The sequence below is a fragment of the Cinclus cinclus genome, chromosome 1 (assembly GCF_963662255.1).
Source record: "Cinclus cinclus chromosome 1, bCinCin1.1, whole genome shotgun sequence".
Taxonomy (NCBI): domain Eukaryota; kingdom Metazoa; phylum Chordata; class Aves; order Passeriformes; family Cinclidae; genus Cinclus; species Cinclus cinclus.
The window spans coordinates 10,263,705-10,279,125 of NC_085046.1; the positions used below are offsets into that span (position 1 = coordinate 10,263,705).

Sequence of the window (15,421 nt, forward strand, 5' to 3'; positions counted from 1 at the left end):
AAGCTTACACAAAGCACACACTGAGCTCGTGTTCCCCTTCTATTTCCCTCATATATTTAAAAAGAAGAGAGGTGTTCTGTCTTTTTAAGAACCAGCACAATTTCTCATTTTAGGATTGAGTTGTGATGGATGAATATTTGAAAAATTTTGGTTCAATGAGTGTCATCAAGGACTCAGCTACATGATGCAGACCAGTCCAAAACTTTACTGTGATATTCAGTGACATTTCCTGAATAATATCAGAAGTGAGGTTTTGATTTGTTATCATAAAATTTCACTGAAAAATTTTGAAAAGCTACAGGTTTATACTCTAGACCAAAGGCAAATCAAAACTTGCAAGTTGTTCATTGCTGGTTGAAATTCTACCTACAGTCTCACTGAAGTGAGATATTTTCCTGCCTTGTGTTGTAACAAGATCTTCTATTACTTCTGTGATATTATATATTTGAGTGCAAGGCAGTGGTCCCTGGGTGGCACAGGGCAAGCAGCTAAAACACTTGTCCTGTGCCATGATGAACTGAGTCCTGCAGATATGCAGTAAATACAGAAGATAATGACATTTCAAAAGCACTTCACCTTCATTATTATGAAAAGAGAAAAACTGAAGTTCATTATCAAAATCCCTCTTACACTCTTTACACTGCTGCTTTACCACTGGGTATTTTGGCTGTAAAAGAACAGGAAAGAGCAGCAAGGGAATCCTCTGGGTCTGCTCACTGTGTCACCCTTGGAGGGTTTCACAGGAGTCACCTTCTCCCTGGAGCAGACCTTCCACACTTTCCCTCTTCCAAAGGAAAATAACACAAGTTACACAGTACACGGTGGCCTCTGCATTCAAGGAAAAGGAGTGCTGCATTTACAGACATGAAACTTTTGCCCATATTGCCAACTGTCCTGCGTATTTTTCCATGCCAGCTCCTCATCTGAACCAGAAGGCTTCTCCTTGTGAAGGTGATGTTCCTCAGTGGGCTGTGGGGCTGAGTGCTTCTGCCCCTGAGTAAAACCAGTGTGTCAGAGGTTGTGGGGCTGATGGCACCTCTGGCTGTGAGAAGCTGGCTCTGTGCACGATCCCCAGTGGTGGTGGAAGCAATGGATTGACTGGCTGCTGCCAATGGGTGGTGTGCAAAAAGGGGGAGGAATAATAAATTGCTTCAGCCTATTGGGATTAGCAGAGGCAGCAAACACATGTAGAGCAGCAGTCAGCTTTGACCTCTCAGCACATGGGTGGCTTGGCCCCCAGCAATCATTGCCTTTTCTCTCCATTCCTGCTTTTTTATAATTTAAGATGGGTGTGTGTGTGTCAGCAGTGGGCTGGGACAGGTATCAAATTGATTGCTTGGCCATGACCAAAACTGGTTTCCACCCAGCCTCAATCTCCACAATATATAAATATAGTTTGGAAATACTGTTACAGTAATGGTGCTACAGCATCTGAGTTTGGGGAAGAGTGGTGGTTGCACTGCCATCCCCATCAGCAGCCATCCCCATCAGCAGCCACATCCTCCCAGCAGCAGGGGATCTGGAGGGTCCTTGTGCCCAGTTGTCAGCACCTCACAAATCAAGACACTGCAGTAAACACCTGACTTGGAGTATTGTGGCTTTTCAAACTTGGGTTGTGGGAGAAACTGGGAACAGCCAATGGAGAAATAAAAAAAATTAATAAGCAAAAATTCCACAGTCTCAGAAATGTCTCAGATCCCTCTGTTCTCAAATTTTCTTGTTGTGCCAACACAGTCAGGAAACCACTTCCACGATCATGTGTGCTGATCCCTTGTATATCCCTCTTGTCTGGAATGCTAAGTGCAGCATCATTTAGAAGATGCTCTTTGGACTCTATTACCTACCTGGGAACTGCTCCATATTTTTCCTGGGACTCTGCAAGGAAGCATTTTTTTTTTAAAAACATGAAACAAAGGTGAGCAGCAATTTTATTATTAAACCACACAGTCGTGGGAAAGGTACCATGAAATTTGGACAACAAAAGTAGAAAGCCATCACTTCTGCTTAGCAAACACATCTAGCTGAACAACAGTGAGAAATGTCTACCAAAACCACTTTACTTTTGTCTGCACATACTGAGAATTGATGGCACAGCAGAGTAAGATCTCTGCCAGGGAAGCAGTGAAGAGTGACTCAAGAGGCTATTGATGTTTTGGCTGGTGGAAAGTGTAACTTTAAGCAAACCAGTTCTCTTTTCCTAAGCTTTCCCACAGGTATAATGAAGATAATGATGCTACCTTCTCATGCAAATTCATTTAAAGGTATTGCTCAGCAACTATTTATGAAAAACAGATGCTATCCTTCCAGGAAGATCTACCACAGGAATCCACCTGCTGGAAATCCCTCAGGATAAAATGATTTTTTACTGTTTCCTTCTTCAACTTTTAAGAAAATTATATTCTCTTGTTACACTTTTCTTATTTCCTGTCTCTCTAGATTCTCCTCTCTTTCTCAGCTCCTGCTCTGAGCCTCCCCTGTGGGTGCTTTGATCTCCTAGATTATTCTCTTATTCAAGCAATTCAGTATGTTGATACACCCATATTTCCCATACATGCAAAGAGATATGTGACTCCTAGGGAATTTTAGTGACTGCAGCATAAGAAGAGCAGCCCATCATTTATGTGGCTTTGATTTCACTACATAAATGTTACCTCAGTCAGGGGCAAAGCAACCCACAATATGCTGACAGAGATAAGGAGCAAGTTCAGGGAAAAAACAGCAGTGGGATTGCAAATAGCTGTTGAGCAGCTGGGGAATTTAAAGCATAGACCAAAAATTTTTAGGGAGAGGGATATGAAAGATGTCTGTGAATTTCAGGGGGTCTGTTTATTTACTTTGTCATTTGTCTATCTGATCTCAGGACTGAAGGAAGTACAAAAGCCAAAGCACTCTGCATCTGGTTGCTCTCACCATCTCACCATCTCAACCCTGGATTGCAAGTGCCAGAAACTGAAAAATAAAGTTTCTGAAGAGCACTTAAGCGTGCAAGTGCACTGATAGTCTCAGTTTGTGAATGCTCATATTGACATGTGTCCAGCTTTGCTCCTTGTCCCTGCACCCTGCCCAGGGTGCAGCCGAGCAGCTGGCACTGGCTGATAGGATTTAGCATTTGTGGCCAGTGTACACTCACCCCAGGACACACTCCCACAGCTCTGATAAGGGGTTTTAGCTGCTCAACTGCTATTAAATTCAACAAATAGGGTGTGACTCAAACCTCGCACCGTGCTGCCTGTCTCAGGCTGCTCACATTGCTGGGATAGTTGGGACACATGCTCCAGAAGATCATTAGTGGCATTTATATAAAATACCAATAGCCCAAAGCTCTGAATGCTTTCAGATTGACAGTGATTAAATAAATCCAAATCTGCAACTAGAACACACTGAGTTCTTTCTTAGCACATCATTAAGTAGCACAGGAAGATATAACCAAAGGAAAAGATGAGGCTCTGTGAGTTCTGCACTCAGAAGCTGCAGACAGACTCCAGCACATAAGCTGCTTGTCAGCAGTAAAAAACATGGTCCACTTTCTGGCACAGCCTGCTATGGATCATTTTAATGCAGTCTCAGAAATATATTTATTTATGCATCTTAAAGTCACAAACTGCAGCCTACTGCTGCTCTGCTGTTCAGTATGATCAAAACATCCGTGACTATAAGCATTTCTGATCTTCTCTGTGCTGGTTCTCCAACTGCTTAATCTCAGCTAATTGCAGGGGAGATGCGTCTGTGGATGCCACTTCAACCAGAACAAAATGTCAATTCAAACCAGAATTGGAAAGGACAAATTTAAAAATCATTTGGAGTGGATTTATGTTGTGTGCTACACTCAGTAATTTCAGTGGAAATTACTCCTGAGAGCTCCTAGGATAAAAAGGTGCTGGATTAATTAGTGGATTAGAAATATACACAGACAGGTGTCTTGTATTTAAAATCAGTGAAACCCTCTGATTTCAAACCTCACCACTTATTTTTGTATTTGCTCCAGGACCAGTTCTAACTCAGAAGGTAATGAAAAAGCCACTCCACATTTATTATTTAGTTAAGGAGTGAAGAGGAAATGGACAGTGATTAAACAGAATCATACGAGTAAAGATCCATCTGAAATTTTGCATGACTGCCTCAGAGGTTCATTTTCTGTTTCTCTGCTTCAGTGGAGGCTGTTCTCTCTTCAGGAAAGAAGAAATAAAACAGCCTATCTTGCATTTTTTTCCAGGGATGGACCCTCCTCTCCTCAGCATAGTTTATAAAGCTTCCTTAGAGCAGTGTGAGACAAAGGGGTGGAAGGAGGAGTGTCAACATTTGACTGCCTTTCTATTTTGATGGTTTTTAGATACGCACTTTCCTCAACCAGATGCTGACTAAATGTACAACTATTTCTGGAAGTGTTGAAATGAGAATCACAGCACAGTGAACACTTTGGATGTGTCTACTCTGCTGGGCAGGGTGCCTGGTCAGATAAATCCCTACTGCACTGTGCTTTGGTGACCAGCACAGATCCAGGCTGAAATGCCATGGGCCAGCTTTGGAAAACAAGATACTTTAGGAAGTAAGTCTGAATTTGTGAAAAGAAGGGTCTACAGAGCTGCCCCTGCAGTGGGGCATGTGTCAGGCATGTGTCCTTCCCAGAAGGGAACACAAGACCCTGTTTTGTACAGGTTAAACAAGATAAAAGCATGTTGAGATGAATCCCTAAAAGTCAAGATATAACTTTTAAATATAGGCTGTGAGGGATACTGTGCCTGGAGGCAGTCCTAGGAGAGATTTGCTTGCTCCCAGAGCCATGTGGCACCCACCACATTGTAGCAGATTTCAGTTCAAATCTATGACTTGAACAGTATCATTAAGCCCTATATACAAATAAAAATGCTGAATATGTACTTTATATGACAATGTCACAAACCTGTAATTTTTGGAACTGAAATTAACATTGGGGATTGAACTTCTTTACCCTTTCCCTTCTCCCTGCCTCTTTTGTGGTTGAAATACTTTGTTTGGACAGTAGCTCCGAAGATCAGAGAATCCACGACCTGATAAAGGATGTTCCCTTTGGCATATTATTCTTTCTTCTTTTCACTAACCCTCAAATAACAATTTTCACTCTTTCTACTTCTTCCATAATTTTTCATCTGCCAGTCGTTTCTAGTGATGCACTGACAACATGTGATACCAAAATCAATTTGCCTATCCACAGATTATCAATATGTGGCATTTAATCCAGAAGAAGCAGTGAAAACTTGAAATTTGAATCCACAAGAACAGCATGAATGCATTATTTTTCCTTATCTGCTTTAAGTACATACTAATTTAGTTTTTTAAAATTAAGGGTTATTTTTAAAATTGAATTGTGTTAGAGACAGTAACTGTAGGAAGGGAGTAAGAATGGTATTTCAGCATATTAAAGTTTATCAGTGAGAGTTTTAAAGAAAACTTTTCATTTTGGTCCATCAAAATACCTCCATATATGATTACTGAGGAGCAGTAATTTCATTTGTTCAGATAATATAGCACTTTTACAATGAGTTTTTACTATTTTTGTAACTTAATATGAAATGTATTGAAAGCTCATCCTTGGGAGAGGTGCCAAAATACCTTCATTGAACATATGCTAGAGCAGAGAATGACACTCTAACACATGAAATCCATTTTAGCATCAGACTAACTTCTAAGTAAGCCTGGACTCTCAGCAGGCTTTAATACCCTGAGAGGAAAAAAAAAAAAATCTGAGAGAAATAGCTCAAAGCCTGCAAACAGGTTTTCTCTAATGTTTGTCTTTGAGGAATGCCTGGGATCAAAATGTGAGCAACTAGTTAAAAATCACTTTAAAACAATTTGCTGGCAGCAAAGTCATGCACAGATTCCTCTGAGAGTTATAAATGACTGTTCCAGGCAAGGAGGAATGAGCAGTACTGGGTCAGGTGTCAGGGAAATTCTTTGTGCCACCTTACAAGCCCAGGCTGTGGACTCCAACCTGCTCTAGACTAGAAAATCATTAATATGTTGAAGCCAAAAGTACAAGATTTACCAGTGGGATTAAGATTCTGTGCATGTGGCAATCAAGGAAAGTACAACTCAAACACTTCAAGATTATTATTTTTAATTACTAATTGCTCCTCTTGTCTAAAATCAGACATGTCCCGCCGTGGCTTTGAAGGTGCAGCTGCTCCCACAGAGCAAAGTCTAGAGATCTGGCAAAGGGTTGTGGCAGGGCTGTGAACTCTCTGAGGAGAAGACTTCTGCCTCTGGAGCCTCCACCAGGCTTGTCACCAGGCAGAGAGGGCCACTAGCTGGGCTGCAGCAATGCACAGCTCATCTTTGACAGCGTGCAGAGGGGCTGCTTGTTCCCAGGTCAGCAGCTGATCATAGCCAGTGCCTGGAGGCTGCATGGGGACAGTGAGATGCTGCATCCAGCAGAGACCAGGGGGAACCAGCTATTCACACATGTGCTAAGCTGTGCATCATTGCATCTCTTTTTCTTTTTTTTTTTTTTTTGTAAAGGAGAAATGTTTTTTTCTTAAAGCTAGAGAGGTGTTTTAAATATATTTTGTGTGAAAAATATATCAACATCACTGGAATTGCCTATTTGGTGACAATTCTCTCTCCTGACATATTTTAATCAAGAAGTTTACACAAACATAACAAGAATGTGTTATTCATCATAACCCTCTTTTATCAACAAAACATGCTGCTATTCATGTGGCATTGGAATTTTGTTGCAGTTGAGAAAGTGAAATCTTCAAGGATGTTTTAAGGAAAATGTTGTGGAAGAAGCCAGCAAAATATGAAAACAGAAAATGAACCCCATGAGACAGAAGCAAGACCAATCTGTCAATAATGTCGACAGATTTTCAGCCACACTGTGGTTGGGATGAGTCTAGAGAGGCTGTGGTTCCTGATGTGTCACCAGATATATTCTAATTCAGCTTCTGGAGCTCTGGAGTCCTATGGTCTTTGGCTGAAGAAATTAAGTCTTGATCACCAGAAAATGGCTCCTATTTGCCTTAAAAATCTGTGGATGAAAGTTGCTAAATTATTCTGAATAATTTTATAGTAGTGCATAGAATATACAATGTTTTCCATTTTAGTATTCTATTCTCAGCACTAACTATCCTTTCTCAGAGCTGTGATTGCTGGATCCCTTTTATTCCTATTTTATAGGTATAGAAATAGAAATTACCAGAGTGAGGTGTGTTGCCCCAGACTGGGTAGAGAAGGCAGCTTGCAGGATCATGGTAAGAATTAAATTGTTTTCTACTCATACAGATGTCCTCAGATTTCTCTCCTAAGACTCTAAGAAACTCCCCAGAACTCTAAGGACTTCCAGAAGCCCTACAAAGATCTGAACTGGTCCTGGAGCTGCCTGATAAGCTTTCTGAAACTATGAGTTTTACCTGTAATTCCCACCAGTGGAAGGGCAAATTGGACTAAATTAGATCTGAGTGGGTGTAGTTTTCACCCACAAGAGATCTTTTCCCAACTATGGTTTTATATTTCCACCCAAAAAAGACTGGGCCTTATTTAGCTGCATATCTGTAGTAGGCTATGGGATGTTGGGGTGGAATGGACAAATGTCCAGGAGCATGTGGTCTGTTTTTCCCTGCTGCAAAGGGCTTTGGAGATACCACCATTCCTTGGGCTGGACAAATCTGGGGACCAGGAGCCTTTCTTGGTGAAATTTTCTACTGCTATTCTGAAAACTTCTCAGGCATGGTCTTTTGCTGATTAATGTAGCCTTTTTATCACATCTGAACATTGCATCCAAATGCAGTGTTTTACAAAGCAGCAAAACCCATAACAAAGCAGAATCAATAAATACAGTGCAATGCCCTTTGGCGATTCAAGCATTCTGTTAAAATTAGAATCTGATTATAGCTGTGGAAACCAGTTTTCCTGAATCCTAACAAACACATTTTGCTTTACATGAAAGCTTTCCAAAGCTGTGGCAAATGCTGGCTCTGAGCAATCCATAGTTTTCTGCATATTCTTTCTCTTTTCCTGGATAGACAAACACAGCATTGACATATACTTCTAAAAATCTTATTTTCTACTTTAAACTCCCCCTGAAATAACAAAACTCAAATAAGCAAAAGCAGCCAAGAATATCACAAGGAGAAGGAATTGGGACATTTTCAATGCATTGTCAAAGGCAAAGAGTTTTCCCATGATGTGTCAGTTCTGACAAAGTTTTAAAACAGAGAGTTAAAAAAGGGAGCTGTCTAGCTCAGCTGAGAGGAAATTCACTGATCCAGGACTTGAGAGACACAGATTCAAGTTTTTATTTGATCCCAAGTGGCCTTGAATGAAAAAACCCACCCTGAACTAGACATGGGAGGAAATGAAACAGGGTTTTCCTACCCATTGTTACTGATGACCAGGAGATAAGGGAAATATGTGATCCCAGATTCACACAATTATTTTCTTTTAAATTTTGCCTGTCAGGTTTTGATTTCTTTTCAAACAGTCAGTACTTTGAGACCTGAGAACTGTTATTCACCAGTCAGCTTTAGCAAAACTCCACTATGAACCCAACTACCCAACCTGGTAGAGATGAAAAATGGAATATAAAGTAACAGCAAACTTTTCCAGGTAGATTAATTGTACCGAAAGCTTCAGGACTCCAATGTAGAGAAATGAAAGCCTTGTTCCAAAATGCATCCTGGGCTCTAATATGATATTACAGAAAAAAACCATGGGCGCTTCCACAGCTCCCCTAAACCCAGACACCACCAGTTTCTCTGGCAGGTTTAGGGGTTAGAACTGACCTTTGGGATTTCCAAAAGGTTTGGCATGACAGGCCATGTAAGGTATCAGTTATTTGGGTTACCAAAAGTGATGGGATTTCCAGAACATGTGCACCAGACCCTCTGGCACTGCTGCTCTGTCTGAGCAATGGGTCCATCTGAGCATCAAGATGCTACAGCTGCTGCTTCTGCAGCTTTTTCCTCAGGTGGCATCAGAAGGGCTCAGGGTTCACAGCAAAGGGCTTTGGCCAGTCACTGTCTCCATTCTGGTACCTCTGGCAGGAATTTTCCCCCCCTTTTCCATTCTCTCCCTTCCCTGCAGCCTCGGATGAGCAGAGAATGAGTAGAAGAGGCTGGGGGAGGAAAAGCTTCTTGCAGCACTGGAGATGGCTCCAACCAGTGCCTGCAGGTCCTGTGTGGGTGCTGTGCATCGGAAGAAGCAGAGGGGCTTCACCCATCTTGAGAATTTCCCCACCCCTCACAGGCTTTACGTTGCTGTCTGTCGCCCACTTCCCCATCATAGCTGAACATCACAGACCCACTCTCCCTCCAACTTTCCCATCCTCTCTGTGGCCCTCCTGTCCCAGGGTACCACTGATTCTTCTCAGCCACACTGTCTTCTCCTGAAATCCCTTTGCCCACCTTTCGCAGAAGAAGAAAGCTCCCCCGCAGTGCCATAATGGATTTGTTTTAGAAGCTGCAAAGAAATCCTTGAACTGTCTGCAGCACCACTTCCACACCTGGAAAGCCCTGAGCTAAATCAGAACACTGCAGTGCTTGCGGGGACAGAGGACCACAGCTGGGCTGGGCTCTGCTGTCATCTTTGCCAATCCTGACCAGGAGCACACTTCACCTCTGCTCCCAGCCAGGGGTGAAGTGTGTAAGTGAGGGAGAGAATTAAGCAGAGGGAACTGTCCTGTGACCATGCTTTCCCTCCCAAGCTAACTTGAGTGAGAGCAGTCACACAACATTTCAGCAGCCTGGGAAGACAAAGTTAGAAAAAGGGCAATTGCATATAAACCTAATGTCTGCTAACTGTCTTAAGCAGGGACAAATGCTCCTTGACAGACCAGCCTCAAGTCAGCTGTAGAAAGTTGCTGCATTTCCTCTGTGTTTACTTTGGTAAATTGAGGCTGGGTCAGTGGCACAAGCAGAAGGGGCCATTGTTTCCATGGAACGAGACCTCAGAGGAGGCTGACAAAGGGTGCTGTGCTCATACCTGAACCCAAACCTTTTGGATGAGACCCAGTCCAGTCTTAATGAAGTGAAAGGACAATTTCCTTCCACCTTCTTTAATACTAATTCCCTGGCCTGTGAAGTAATGCAAGAGCCTCTTGCTGTATCTGCAATTTCTGCAGCATCCTTTATATGACAAAGCAATCCGGGCTGACCACAATAATTCATCCAGAGCTCTGATTATTTCTCCCGAGGCAGTATTCAGCACTACAGCCTACAGTGGTGTATGCATTTTTTTAGTTTCCTGTTACTTCTGGGCATGGTTCTCTATGATAATTTTCTTCTGAATCCCCCAAGGTATTGTTCTGCTCAGTCATATGAAAAATAGGAAAATAATGCACCTTCATCCCAGTTCCACAGATGGGTCATTCGTCAGCATAAAATCAACTTTATAGCCTAGGAGGAAGCTGCTCCATGCACCAGATAGCTACGAATTTCCAAGACAGTTTCCCAAGCTGCATCAGATCAGCAGCTGTGACAGAGAGAGGTGATACCTGAGAGCACTTGTGCAATGGGAACAAAAAATAGTGTCCAAGTCCAAGGAGTGACCTATGGTTATCCTCAATTTTTGTAATGGGGAAGTTTATAATTTTGTTAGAACCTGAATTTTCTTGCAGTTCCAGATAACTAATTTCTTTCCAGATCACTGATGGTTCTTGAAGTGCTTTCCCCTTTCCCTTCTATTTACAAGAACAGAATTTGTCCATTTAACCAAACATGGATTTGGCAAAAGACAGGCAGAGACTTCTTCCCCTTGTACATCCAGAAATGTTCACCAAACCCAATGGTTTGGGGAGTGATTCTAGTCCAGTTACTGCCATAGGCAGTATTTCCATCCTGATAACTCCCTGCAGGACACTGAATGCTGAGTTCTGGGACTGAGACTCTCATGATAGTTTTAGGAGATCATCAGGCTCCTTAGAGGGTCTCTGTGTGAATCTGGCTTTCTCCAGACAGCCTGCCCAGAATATGACTTTCAGGGATTTGGTTTGGGGATGACAAAACCTGAGTCAGCCCCACCTGAACACAGAGTGCTGAGTTACTGCTGTGAGCAGCCTTAGATCTGGGGGTCAACAGCATTTTTTTTTCTGAGAATGGAATGTAAAATCCAGCAGCCAGAATCACAAACAGGGAAAGTGCAGGTCTGCCCAGTGAAAGCACACTTGAAGCAGAGAGCACAAATGTTGCTTCCTGGGTACCCTTCAGTTCCCCAACTCACTGAAAACTGCAGTGCACATCTCCTCATCACATCACCTACCAAGGCAATGATCTGGCTCACGTGGGTGCACGCGGGTCCTGCTTAGATGAGAGTTCTGTCAAATGCGTGTGCATGAGAGCTTCTGCACAGCTGTAGGTTAATAGACAAGCAGGAGAAAAGCCCCATGTGGAGCAGATGCAATGGTGTGTTTCAGACCTAAAGGAAGTGTGGGATAAAACAGGAGCTGGGCTATCAAGGAGTCAATGGCACAAGGCAATACAGTGTTAGCAAGAGATAGAAAAACAGCCCAGGGGAGAAGAACTGAGACAAGGCCTGGGGCAGATTCTTTTTGTCTCTTTGGTGATCCATGTAGTGATGGACAATGAGGTAAAATACTGCCAGGGAAGGAGGAGTGGGGAAGTAGAGGATTTTTTTAGCTCAAAAATTCAAGCTATTAATTTTGCTTCTCAAGAGACTAAAAAAAAAAAAGCCAATGAGTCAAGAAGCACTAAATTAGCTAGTATGGTGCACTAGCAAATCAAGGGCTTGATTATTATGTGGTTTGTCCTAGATTTAGGAGAAAGTGCAAAATATGCAACAAATCCCATAGGGTGAGCTGCCCCCAGGGCTCCACCTCAGGAGCTGGAGTGTGTGTGCCATAATGGGAGACAGCAGCTCCCTTAGGCCCTTCAGGAAACCCACTGTGATAGTGCCCTTGGGAGAGCTCAGGAATCCAGGCATACCTGGCTCAGATGTACATGAAGGGAGAAGGCATCAGAAAAAGGAGATGTCCCAGGCTCCCTGAGCTGCAGCACTGAACTGAAGGAGGGAAGCTGTGTCTGTGAAGGAACAATTAGAGTTGTGATGACACCAGTGCTGCCTTTTTGTCATATAGCTGTGCTACAACCTTGAGGCTGACCCTGGAAAAAGATGGAAAGGGTCTTGGGAGGGAGACTGACTGGAGAGAATGAGCCTGGACAAACCTATAAAATGCATCTGAAACCCCTGTGGCATTTCCCCATCTCATATTCCTGCAACACCACTGACCCTGTTTCCTGTCCTGCTCTCAGCTGCTCTTGCCTCTTTGCCCTCAGCCTCTTCCCCTGCTCTCTCAGACTGCACATTCTTCCAAAGCTCTGACTGCACTTCCTGCAAGCTCCTCCAACCTCCTGACCTACAGGCACCAAAACAGAGTTAGAAAACCCCTCCCTGCTCAAAGTAGCCTGGTCCAACTGGATTTTGTCTCTCTTTTAGAGCTGCCTAAGGATGTTATCAACTAACAAGTCAGCTTACCTCTGATTCAAGAAGGCCATTTCTTCAAATTGAAGTCTGATTTTATCTGTTTGTCCCTAATGTCTGCATGAAGCTGGCAGGGGTGTGGGCTCCCTGGACCTCTCCTCTGCATTGCAGCTGTCAGACTTTCACACATGTCACAGACTTGGTGCTCTGCTCTATCCAGTAAGAAGTAAACTGGGTTTCAAAAGCGTGCCAGCTTACATCCTCCCTTACCAGAACAAAGCTCATAAGAAGGAAATGTGAGGCCTCCCTGAGGGTGCTGGAAAGACACGGTGGATAATGGGAAATTTTTGGAACGAGATTTGAGAAGTGGATTTTACTCACTCCCTATATTGATAAAGGCTTATCATATTCCTTCTCAAAACCAGGAACCACATGGTGAGACACCGTTTTTAAATGTTAATGCATCTTTAGAGAATAATCAGTAACGTTTGATGGCTTGTGCTAGCTCTAGGAGAGGTTTCTTTGTTGTTTAAGAAATGAAACAGCATTCATCTGGAGTTTCTTGTCATTACTGGATGAAAGAAAGGTTATTTCTTTAGAAAAAAAAAAAGAGGAAAGAGAAGATCTGAATGATAAACATTATAAAATACTTATCTTCCCAGATGTCTCTGGGATAATGCGAGCTGAAAGGAAATGCTTATCTCACTGAAGGACAGCTTTGGGCAACATGGCTTTCTACACAGTGCTAAATTATTTTAAGAGCACAGGACAAAGGTAGCGGGATATGTTTAAAATAGTGAATTACAACCCAGGTGTAGCATCTCTTCAGGTCCTGCTACTGAATCACTGTCTAACCTTGGCTAAGCCACACAGACCTTTCTGCCTCAGCTTCTGCTTGGGAAAATAACTGGTGTAATAGCCAACAGGAAAATTATTTTCATGATTATCTATAAGTTTACTGCCTGTGCCATGTACTACGTGATTATATATTTTTAAACACGGCTGCTTGTATATCTTGTTATCTACAGAAGCATTCCCTCATTAGCTGGGAGGTTTATCTGGTCTTTGAAGAAATCCATGAGCCAAGCAGGGTTCACCTCCAGGGCTGGGTTCAGCTGCATACACTCAGGCAGCACAGGCTGTCAGCTGCTCAAAGCACCGACTTCCTCATGCCAGGAAGAACAGAATCCAGCCTGGACAGCCTCTGGTTGCTCTTGAGAATGAACTACCTTTTAAAAATAAATACAGATTCTGGTGTTTCCAATTGTGATGTCAGCTAAGGTGTGCCCCAGGAAATCCATCTCCTGGAAAACATGAGTGTCTTTAACCAAACATAAAGCCTTTTTAGATCTCTCTTGATACACCTATACAGTGGGAAGCCAAAGATCACTTTCTTTTGATATTCATAAGAACTCCCTGTTTTATTTTTAATTTTGATTTCAATGATGTCTTTTAATTTTGTTAACTCACCATTTGTTGATTTGATTTTGAGTTTAAGCATTTACTTGTTTTTGTTCATTTTATAAACCCTGCTGACACAATGCAGAAATCACATCAGGCAAGGACCGCATTTCCTTCCTGAATAGGTGCATTCTGCTTTCTTGCACCAGCAAGCTGCTGTTTCACATGTGAAAAGAAATTCGAATTTGGGCAGAATAATACCTAATCATTAATAAATAACTTATAAGAAATCACAAAGGAGTGGAACTACTGTCTGATGGATTAGCCCCTGAGGAAGTGAGGTTGTTGAGTGACCTTGGGTGATTAATTTTACATTCCCGTGTCTATGCTTCCTCCTCCATCCATTCTTTTGTCTTGCCTGCCTCACAACCAAGGTAGTCGGGGCAAGGACTATTTCTCATTATGTGTACATTTGGCAGCCAGCACTATGGGCTTTGCAGCACTGTAAAATGAGGAGCAGTGGCTGGGGCAGAGATAAGAGAGTAGCTGTGCCTTGTGTACTGGATCATGGGATGACAGGCATGTCATAATAAGCCACTGATCTCTGGAGTGCCCTGTTCCTTGCTGGGGGCATTGCATGTGGCTAGGCAGGGACAAAGCTGGTGCAGTGGGAAAGCAACAAGGACGTGCCTCTGCCATGGCAGGGCAAGGACAGGGACATGCATAGCTGGGGAGTGAAGAGGTGAGAATGCTGGGTCATGGGGGAGATGGGGTATGTCATCATGGACAGAAAGCTCTGCAGGTCTGTTGGTGGCACACATTGGCTCAAGACCCGATTTTTTAATCTCTTTTGAAGGATCACCTTTACTGAAGAAATCCCTGGAAAATCATGTGTTTGCTTAAATGCCATAGGCATGGTGCCAGGGACTCTAAGGCTGATCTGGTGGACTCCAACAAACCCAGCTGCCATGGAGTGACCATGCAGTATATTTGATATAAGCAGGATGGCTTCAGAAGGATCCCTTCCATAAGGGTCTTGTCATTATTTTCTGCAAGTGCAGGATATATTTAGAGAGATTCTGATGAATAATCAACACTACAGATATGCCATATCATATATCATATATCATATAATATCATATCATATATCATATCATATCATATATCATATCATATCATATATCATATCATATCATATATCATATCATATATCATATCATATCATATCATATCATATCATATCATATCAATCTCTACTTCAGGCTCCAGCTGCTGTAACCTTCTTTTATTGAAAATGCAACCCTTTAAGCCATACATACTCTCTGAACCCTGAGAAGAGTCTATGCATCTCCAGCTAGAGCCCTGATCCACTGGTCCAACCTCTGGCTGTGGCTTCAAGGATCTCTTTGATGCTTTCCAAAACACTTATTTACTTTCAGGGTTGTATGTATCAAGCAGGAAATACAGGGATGTATTCCCCAGCAGAGCCATGGAGCCCCAGGTGTGTGGAGCTGCCTAGCTCAGTTGTGATTTTCCCTGCACACCTTCCCACAGCACACAGGACCAAGCGCCAGACACACACTCTCTAAAGCCTGTAGTGGTATTGCTC

At 42.7% G+C, this 15,421-nt stretch overlaps 1 protein-coding gene across 1 annotated transcript in view; it reads right to left on the reverse strand.

The window, feature by feature from the left end:
- The window catches only part of ADARB2 (adenosine deaminase RNA specific B2 (inactive)), a 298,964-nt gene that overhangs the window by 17,970 nt on the left and 265,573 nt on the right, over window positions 1-15,421 (reverse strand). The gene's annotated exons all lie outside the window — the stretch shown is intronic.